Here is a 10,609-nt window from a genome sequence, read left to right on the forward strand (position 1 = left end):
TATAGATGCTTCTATTACCTTTTGAAACGTCATCTGTAATGCATTTGTGTATATATATGTTTACCTGTTTTAACCTAGTAAATAACTCTCTACTTTCCTTTTCCTATTTAATAAATCTTTATATAGTTTATTATAAGAGTGTCTACAAGCACTTCCTTTGGTGTGAGCGCTAAAGTGCAATTGACCTGTGGTAAGTGACCAGGAATAACCTGAATATTATCATTCTTGGTGTAAGGGATCATCTGTCAAGCTGGATAGCATAATAGAGTGGAGTATGCCAGGGGACTGTCTGTGACTCCCTGATTAGGCTGTTACCGTGCTTGAGGAGTTTACACCTGATAACTGGTTGGTGAAATCTAAGTATAAAACTCACAGCCAATTTGGGGTTTGTGCCCTGCTTCCTAAAAGTCTCCCTGAGGTTGGTACTCATGCTCTTGAGTCACTGCAGGCAGCATTACACCCATGTTTAGGTGTAATGTCAGTTCAGTAAGTAATAAGATATCAAGTGATAGATGGTTCTCTTCAGCATGGCATGGTGGCAGGTCAGAACCCCTGAAGCGAGGCACCCTTGGGTCCCGTGGTTATGGTAGGCTATGTCTAACTAGCACATTTGTCGGTATAACTTATGTCACACAGAGGTGTGAAAAAACATCCCCATGAGCATCATAAATTATACTGACAGAAGAACCAGCGTAGACAGTGCTATATCAGTGGGAGACACTCTCCTGCTGACATAGGTACCACCACTTGGTGGGGGAGGTTGAATTATGTGGACGGGACAGCTCTCTCCCACTGGCATGGAGTGGCTACATGGGAGATCTTACACCTACACAGCTGTACTGATGCAAGGTTTCTAGTGCAGACATAGCCATAGTTACCTCTCAGGTGGATGGGGAGTCAGAATGAGACCCCTACCTTTACTTAATGCTGATTAATGAGAGATCAGTGTTTAGTAGGTATTGACCAACCATCCACAATGTAATTAAGGATGAACCTCCCAGTTTTGCAGTCATAGAATCAGAGGCTTAGAAGGGACTGCAAGGGTCATCTAGTCTAGTGCTTGGATGACCCCGCAGGACCAGTTCTGAAACGGTGAACTCTATCTCGGTGCTTGGGGCAATATGAAGTGGGATCGATGCAGGGCAGGAGGGGAATATGACCAAATTTGAAACATCCAAGTGAAAAGGGAGGTGATCACCAAACCAGTTTCTAGACAGAGTGCCCAGGATGTAGTTTGGGGTGATCATCTGCCCATCTTTTAGTGGCTCCACCTTGTCACTCATGCTGTTCAATGTGTATATGGCACCATCAACCTCTGCTGAACTAGTCAACACAAGAGACCCACTTCCTGGACACTACAGTGCAAATAAGTGATGGTCACATAAACACCACCCTATACCGGAAACCTACTAACCACTATATTTACCTACATGCCTCCAGCTTCCATCCAGGACACACCACATGATCCATTGTCTACAGCCAAGCCCTAAGATACAACCACACTTGCTCCAATCCCTCAGACAGAGACAAATACCTACAAGATCTCTATCAAGCATTCTTAAAACTACAATACTCACCTGTGGAAGTGAAGAAACAGATTGACAGAGCCAGAAGAGTACCCAGAAGTAACCTACTACAGGACAGGCCCAACAAGGAAAATAACAGAACACCACTGGCCATCACATACAGCCCCCAGCTAAAATCTCTCCAGCGCATCATCAATGATCTACAACCTATCCTGGGAAATGATCCCTCACTCTCACAGGCCTTGGGAGGCAGGCCAGTCCTTACTTACAGATAGCCCCCCAACCTGAAGCAAATACTCACCAGCAACTACACACCACACCACAGAAACACTAACCCAGGAATCAATCCCTGTAACAAACCCCATTGCCTTCTCTGTCCCCACAGCTACTCTAGAGACACCATCATAGGACCCAACCACACCAGCCACGCCATCAGGGGCTCATTCACCTGCACATCTACTAATGTGATATGTGCCAGCAATGCCCCTCTGCCATGTGCATTGGCCAAACTGGACAGTCTCTACGTAAAAGAATAAATGACACAAATCAGACATCAGGAATGGTAAGATACAAAAGCCAGTAGGAGAACACTTCAATCTCCCTGGACATTCAATAACAGATTTAAAAGCAGCCATCCTTCAACAACAAAAACTTCAAAAACAGTCTTTGAAGAGAAACTGCAGAACTAAAATTTATTTGCAAACTTAACACCACCAATTTGGGCTTGAATAGGGACTGGGAGTGGCTGGCTCACTACAAAAGTAATTTTCCCTCTCTTGGTATTGACACCTCCTCATCAATTATTGGAAGTGGACCACATCCACCCTGACTGAATTGGCCTTCAACATTGGCTCTCCACTTGTAAGGTAACTCCATTCTCTTCATGTGCCAATATATATTTATGCCTGTATCTGAAATTTTCACTCCATGCTTCTGAAGAAGTGGGTTTTTTACCCACGAAAGCTTATGCCCAAATAAATCTGCTAATCTTTAAGGTGCCACTGGACTCCTCATTTTTATTTAAAGGTGGGTAGCTTCAAAAGAATCTCTTTGGAGGAGAGGAGGGGAGGACTTGTACTGCAGCAGTCAGTCAGTTTCAGGAGTTTTGGGGTGAGAGGGGGATTAGTGTGCAAGGGAAGGGAAGCCTGAAATGTGTATGTATGTGTGCTACACTTAACCTAAAATTATTCCACTATCTTTCCTTGATCCATTTTCTTTAGTAATGGCTTGAACCAAATCCAAACAGCCTTTTACTGTGGGGAAAGTCAAATCTAGATTTAAAAGTGGATCCAAACGTTGAACCTTACGCCCGTCTCTACTTAATTAATGGGTTCGTTGAGCTATTAAAGGATTGCATTTTAGGAGCACTAAGAAGTCAAAACAGCAGCACTTTCACCTGGAATTGATCAGCTGAGAGAGCAACACACTAGAAAGCATCTGCAGTGCTCATGAGACCCCCTGAAGCAGATCAGAGTCAGATTTTCACACCCTGCTGGGAGAGAGGCTGACATTGTATTTGTGTGTTTGTTTTGACGTACTGATTCTGCAGGCTCTTTAAGGCAGGGGCAGTTTTTTGTATTCTGTAAAAATAGTGTGCATAATTGTAGTGCTAGGGAAAGGATGTATAATAATACTTCCCCATTGTGAGATTCTGAAATAAAAGACAATGTGCATACTGAGTGCAGGTCAAAGGATCTTGTAGATTTACCCTTTGCTTAAGTGGCTAACTATTATAACACCCCATAATATAACCAGGTCTAATCTAGGTCTTTAGTATTTCCTTTGGAAATGTGCCAAATTTCCTCATTACCAATATTTGGCTCCTACAAACAAAAGAGGACGGGAAATGCAGTTGGACAAATTAAGAAAATGATTAATATGAAAATCAGCTCGTCCCACGTGTAAAAACATCTCATTTGCATTCAGGTTCTGTTACCCCTGCCTACTCTTTTGTTTCCAAAATGACAAATGGTCTTCCTCTCCCCCGCCCCTTCCAGAATCTCATTAAGAGGTGTAGAAATGAGACTGTGACCTTCCTTCCTTTGGGGGGCGGGTCACATGCAAAACACAATTCAATCTGTCAAGCTGGCATATTTTATCAAGAGCCAGCTCATCCGAAGAGGATATGTCCAGCACAGAGTGACCCAGAAGGCTACTGCTACAATGCACACAGAGATACACATGCCATCACTGCCAGCAATACATTCAGATTGCACACAGATTGCCGCATAATGGGATTTTCCATCAACAAAAGGGAGTTTGAACAATAAAAGGGCTCCATCACAAACATGAGTGCCACATATTGTGTTGTGAGAAATGAGCTCTCCTCACTGGCCCAAAGTTGTCATTTGCAGCACACTCTTTTCCTCTCTAACAACAATAGACAGGCCTGTTTATTTCTGGTTTGCTTTACTCCTATTTTTATGTAAAAGGCTGGGGAAGAACAGCCTGGCATTCAAAGTGATTACATGCTAAGTAAGGCTGAGAGACGCGCACAGTGTTTGTAACAGCCATGGAAATGGTGTTTGAGAGACAGAGAATTGCATAAAGTAAATGAATGAGAGCCAGGATCATTATAATAAATTGTGCTCCATATATATTTTAAGTATTATTGTAGCTGGAATCCGGCAGAGAATGACCCTGTCTCAAAATCGCATTCTCAAAGCCTGATGAGTTCTCAACATTGTCTCAATTCAGGAATTGTCAATGAGGTGTGTCCAGGACAGATGCACACCATTTGGTGTAATTATTTCTTAAATATTTCAGGAATTCCATGATGGGCTTTGTCACAGAAATAAAATAAAAGCTGCTCTTTTTTATGTAACAGGAAAACGAAAGCAATGAACGAGTCTAATAACCTCTTGCTGCACCAGAAAGAAAATAAAGAATAACTGGTAATGACTGGGTTGCCATCAGTTTTCTGCCACAGTCTGTTCCTTTCCTCCTCTCACAACCTGTATCCTCATTCTCCTTGGACACAGACAGGGAACAATGGATCAGATCCTCAGTTGGTGTAAACTGGCTTTGCTCCATAGAACTGACATCAGCTGAGGATCTGAGCTAAATGTTTTAGTGACAAGGCCTTTCTAATACCCCTAAACATTTTATAATCCTTAAAAACATTTTAGATCTGTTTTCAGACTAGCTGTAAATTTAGGGAAATGATTACTAACAGTGTGTCAACACCTTGCTGTTATGAGGTATCCAAGTTTAATTTGGCATGGAATATCTATCTCTCTGTATAAATTAATCCTGCAATCACTGTTCTAATCCAACGTAGTCATGCCTCTGTCAACCCCTCCCTGCCCTGCTTTTCCTCCTTTCCCCAGACTGCAAACCCTGGGGAAAACAGACATTTAATCAATCCCAGTTAAGAGACTAGTTGCATACTCTGAGTATAGGAGATATTCCTTCCATTCAGTGGTTATGATTTGCACTTACTCCATCTGAGATACTTTATATTTAGAATAGGCAATACTGTGATCTCTTATATCTGGTATGGTAACTACTGATAAACAAGGAGTTAAAAGTTACCATTGTGTGTTAAATATGTGTATGTATGCATCCATATATTTGTGTAATGCTTCTGTACAGATCTGTGCAATGTACCGATCCCAGCCTATAAATCTGCAAAAACTTATGCATGTGGTTGTTTTCATGCATGTGAGTCCTGCTGTAGAACTCAATGGGCTACTCACCAAGCCAAAAGTTACTCATGTGTGCAAACTAATTACAAAACAATTTTACAACAAAATATTGATACACAGAACTCCCAGTCAAGTCAGGAGTACATTCGTAGATTACATAAGGAGAAACACAGAATTGCTACAACTCCAAAAAACCCGCAAACACAGCTCTGTGGATGTAAGTGTCAAATAAAAACATGCACATATGTAACTTATAGAAAATGATTGGCAGCTACTAATCACAAAGCAGAGGGAAAAAATGAAAAATATGGGCCTAGCAAATTATTTAGCAGTACTGAATAGAATGCGTTATCCCATATACTGGTGTAATAAGCCATTATCTGTCAGGAGAAACGTATTACTGTTGGCCAACAAGAGATGTTTCCTATTACAATATCATTGCAGTTAGAGATAGCTATAAGTCCATTGTTTTCTACCTTTTATTAGGCAATAAAATTAAAGGGTGCATTTGGCTAATAATGATTACTTTCATTTGATTCACAGTTTGTTCTTTGGACATCCCTTTGGGCACTCGGTCTAAGTGAAGATGTTTCTGTAAAGAAAGATTTAAAGGGCAGGCTATTTGTTTTCTGATGGGAAAGTGAAATTATGCATTCATCTTGACTGATGAAGCAATTTTTGTAAGCCATCTGGCTATAAGTTAGTATGCAAATGACATACTGTACACAATGGAAGAAAGCATAGTAAAGTGATTCTTTCTCAGAGAATAACTTCACCATGGACAAAATTCTCCTCACCATGATTTCATCTCTGAAACTTGCCCTGCCTTCACAGAACTCCCATTAACAACCAGATGAATTCTGTGTGTCTTGCAAGAGCAGAATATTGGAATCAAGCTCCGCTGGGCAAGTCTGAGGTTTGCTCTCACTGAAAATACAATCGGCACAGTCACTCAGAGGCTATGGTGGGTGAAGTAGGCCACCTTAGTACCTAGACAAATACACATCACACTGAAATAATTTGGGACTCCCATTCCACTTTATTACTAAATGGAATTTCATTATATCTGAATTCACAATGGATCAACAAGTCTTTAGTATCATTCTGGACCGAGTAAGGACCTTATGATGCTCTGTTAAGTTCATGATGGCCTTAATATTCTATGAATGGGCCATATGGTAAGTGCCTGGTATATAGCACATGCCTGCATGCTAAGAGCATAGAGACATGTTTTCAACAGGAGTAAGAAAATCTGCTCCAAGCATGGCAGGTCTTAGTCTGAAGTCATTTCCCCCCCTTCACATTAAATCTGAGGATGGAGTGAAAAAAAAACAAAATCATTCAGCAATATTTAACCGTTCCGCTTCAAAAGTTCATATTTTAAGAGACAAACACATGGTTTAGACCTTCAGACCAGTCAGATCTTCAAGAGAGCTCAGCACTCAACAATTCCCAGAGAGTAGTTATCAGTGATTCACAGGCAAGCTGGAAGAACATATCAAGGATCGGTTCTGGGTCTGGTTCTGTTCAATATCTTCATCAATGATTTAGATAATGGCATAGAAAGTACACATAAACTTTGCGGACCATACCGAGTTGGGAGGGGTTGCAAGTGCTTTGGAGGATAGGATGAAAATTCAAAATGATCTGAAGAAATTGGAGAAATGGTCTGAAATAAATAAGATGAAATTCAATAAGGACAAATAAATGCAAAGTACTTCACTTAAGAAGGAGCAATCAGTTGCACACATACAAAATGGGAAATGACTGCCTAGGAAGGAGTACTGCGGAAAGGGATTTGGAGGTCATAGTGGATCACAAGCTAAATAGGAGTCAACAGTGTAACACTGTTATAAAAAAAAGTGAACATCATTCTGGGATGTATTAGCTGGCATGCTATAAGCAAGACACAAGAAGTAATTCTTCTGCTCTTCTCCGCGCTGATTAGGCTTCAACTGGAATATTGCGTCCAGTTTTGGAAGCCACATTTCAGGGAATATATAGACAAATTGGAGAAAGTAATTAAAGGTCTAGAAAACATGACCTATGAGGGAAGATTGGAAAAAAATTGGGTTTGTTCAGTCTAGAGAAGAGAAGACTGAGAAAGGGACATGATAACAGTTTTCAAGTACATACAAAAATTTTCCAAGGAGGAGGGAGAAAAAATTGTTTTCCTTAGCTGCACAGGGTAGGACAAGAAGAAATGGGCTTAAATTGCAGCAAGGGAGGTTTAGTTGGACATTGGGAAAAACTTCCTGTCAGGGTAGTTAAGCACTGGAATAAATTGCCTAGGGAGACTGTGGAATCTCCATCACTTGAGATTTTTAAGAGCAGGTTAGACAAACACCTGTCAGGGATGGTCTAGATAATACTTAGGCCTGCCTTGAGTGCAAGAGACTGGACAGATAACCTCTCGAGATCCCTTCCAATCCTACGATTCTATGATTCTAATCCCCATTTAGGAACCTACATAAGAGGCCAGATGTTTAGAAGTGCTCAACTACTCCCATGGAGATCAATAGGAGCTGGTAAGCACTCAGCACTTTTGACAATCTGGCCACTTCATCTAGTGGGAGCTGAGCTCTTTGGAAAACCTGGCTCCAATTGTGGGTGCTGCATGATTACTGAATCTGTCCCCTAAATTCCATAATGTATTGGAAATAAACATATTACTTCAAAATCTTCACCTGTCCCGCCTCTCTGCTGCATATGGAATAAGAGGCAATAAACCATTAAACAGCAAATGCTCACAATTAAATAAATAAATAAATGGAGATATCCTATCTCCTAGAACTTGAAGGGACCTTGAAAGGTCATCGAATCCAGCCCCCTACCTTCACTAGCAGGACCAACTGGAATGCACAATGCAAATAAGGCATATTAAGTGCATAGACAATAAGAATAATACAAACTCCCATAAACACCAACTCTTAATAATTACTTCAAGGGTGAAAAAAAGAGACTTGACAATATTATTTGTATAGGCTGCATCTCTTTTATATTTGTGGGAAAGCCACATTGAACCAGACATTTGTAGTAACTAAAGAAAAAGCTTGTCAGTTTGTACCTCCCAATTAAGTTAATGCCATAAGAATATTTATTATTTTAAGGTGATGGTTTTGTAGGGAAGCAGCATAGCCTTATTACAGTAAACCAAGTCACCACCTAGTCTCAGTCTGTTGTCTCCTTTTATATATTACCATGTTCATGGCCAAAATCTAAAAATGAAGAAGAATTACGGCTGTAAGAAATGGGATCGTGTGGTACAGGGCTGGAAGGAGTGTGCTGCTCCGCTGTCCACGGCAAGAGGTATTAATTTGCAAAAGCACCTATGTGACTTAGAAGTCCAAGTCCCATTATTAAAGAGACAGGATCCTAAGACTCACTTTTTAAAAAGCCCTATGTCATCTAGGTGCGTTTTGAAAATTTTACCCTGTGTGTGCAGAGGGCAGGAGGAGATACAGGGAGGGGGGATACACTCACCAGTGAAATTTGAATCAAAAGGCTCAATTTTTAAGAAATCATACAAGGTTTTAGGAGACAGGTGAACAAGGAATAGCATCCGGAACAATGGGGCAATGCAGCCATCCCCTGGAAGAGGAGCTGCACAGGCCTGGATTACGGTGCCTCTGAACAGCCATCATCCTTTGAGCACTATTTGAAGGCAGGTTCTTGTTCCAGAGCTACCACTTCTCTTGGGGACTTCTCCATTTGCTGGACCTCTCACATTGTTACTCCACAACATGGGGCTTGCTTGGGCCAGGCTATGGAGGAAGGCTGGAAGGAGGAAGAGGAGGGTCTCGCTGATGGAAGCGGCCACGGCAGCTGCCTGTCACAGAGATTTTCCCTTCATAGTCAGGTTCCTCCACCACTCCATGTATGAAACCCATACAAGAGATGAGATTGCAGGGCTGTGATGTAACCATATCTCTCTGGACTTGGGGTACTGTCTCTCTCTCTCTCTGTTGCTCCTCTGACTCTGGCTGTTTCGGCGCAGGAGGAGAGAATTCCCGTTCTTCCTGCCTTTCAGGGATAGGTTTCATCATGAGATGACACCATATGACGGTGGACCATGCGGGTGTGAAGAGATCCCTATGTATGTGTTAGTTATGCAGCCTCTGCCCTTCCACTCCCTTGGGCTACTGAAGTTTTCTGCTTTCATTTATAAACTCTATCTCAGGGCTCCCTCCCATAGGAGCCTACCGTGCCTACCTGTGCATCACTTCCCACCTACTGCAGGCCCTAATTAAGGGCTTCCCTGCATTGGAACCCACTGTCTTCCCCATGAGATTCTCTCTGAGAGAGGGTCCTGCCTCCTCTGCAGCCTCTCCCTGGATTGTGCCCCCTTTCCAGGGTCCACACAGGGATCAATTCTGTCCCTGCAGCCTTCTTTGGTCTGCCTACCCCAGGCCCTTCCGTGAGAGAGGGAATGCCCTACCCCACTCCCCTCTCCTGGGTCTTCTCCCTTCAGCTGAGCTCTCTCAGCTCCTTACAAGGCCTAGCTCCACCTCCTCTGTCCAGAAGGCAATTAGTTAATCAAACCCCAGGTGCACAGCATGCCTAACTGGGATTCTTACCCTTCCCTTGCAGGTGATGGTGCCTCACAAGAAGGTTCTGGATATGGAATTCTTAGGGCTGGTTTTAAAATTAAGACCCATTTGGCTACACTAGTCCATCCTCTTCAGTTTCTGCTACCACACCCAGCACCATGACACCTGGTATCCTGGCACAAATAGTGCCTCCATAGTAGCAACTAACTTGAAATCTTCATAGCGGCACCGTCACATATTGCACATGCACATTTATTAATGCTCCCTTCCTTGTGCATCGATGCACCATAATATTTCTCCTAAAGCAGAGAACTACTGTGGCATGTTTGCAGATACCCCAATGCAGTGAAAAACAGGCACATCTGAACACCTTCTCCCCATCAAACGTCACAGCCCAAACTGTCATACTTGGATGCCTAAAGTGAGGTTCCTAAATCCACATTTGGGCACCTAATGAAAAGTGACTTGATTTTCAGCAGAACTGACCTCCAGAACCGCCACTAGGTTTGAACATTTAGGTTCTTACCCCTCTGTATTTTGCAGCAAGTCCAGAGGAGCCCAGGTTTTCCCTCTCATGCCACTCACATGAAGCTTTTATTTAAAAAAAAAAACCCCACCCACCCCCAAAAAACAACCCCCCCCACCTCTGGAAATTCAACTGCTTTCATTTCGATGAATGTAACGTGTCTTCCACAAGAGGCCGCCAATCAGATCATTTTCAGCCTAAGCCTTTTATGATTCCTTGCCACACAATTCATTTGGAAATGCTGTTACACTAGATAATGTGCCAGTGTTGCACAAACAACTGTATGTTATCTATAATCAGAGACATTTTCAAATGGCGATAAAGCAAACACGGGGGAATCTAGTTGCTGTGACTCTATTA

Source organism: Mauremys mutica, chromosome 6, assembly GCF_020497125.1.
Source record: "Mauremys mutica isolate MM-2020 ecotype Southern chromosome 6, ASM2049712v1, whole genome shotgun sequence".
In the NCBI taxonomy this organism is placed as follows: domain Eukaryota; kingdom Metazoa; phylum Chordata; order Testudines; family Geoemydidae; genus Mauremys; species Mauremys mutica.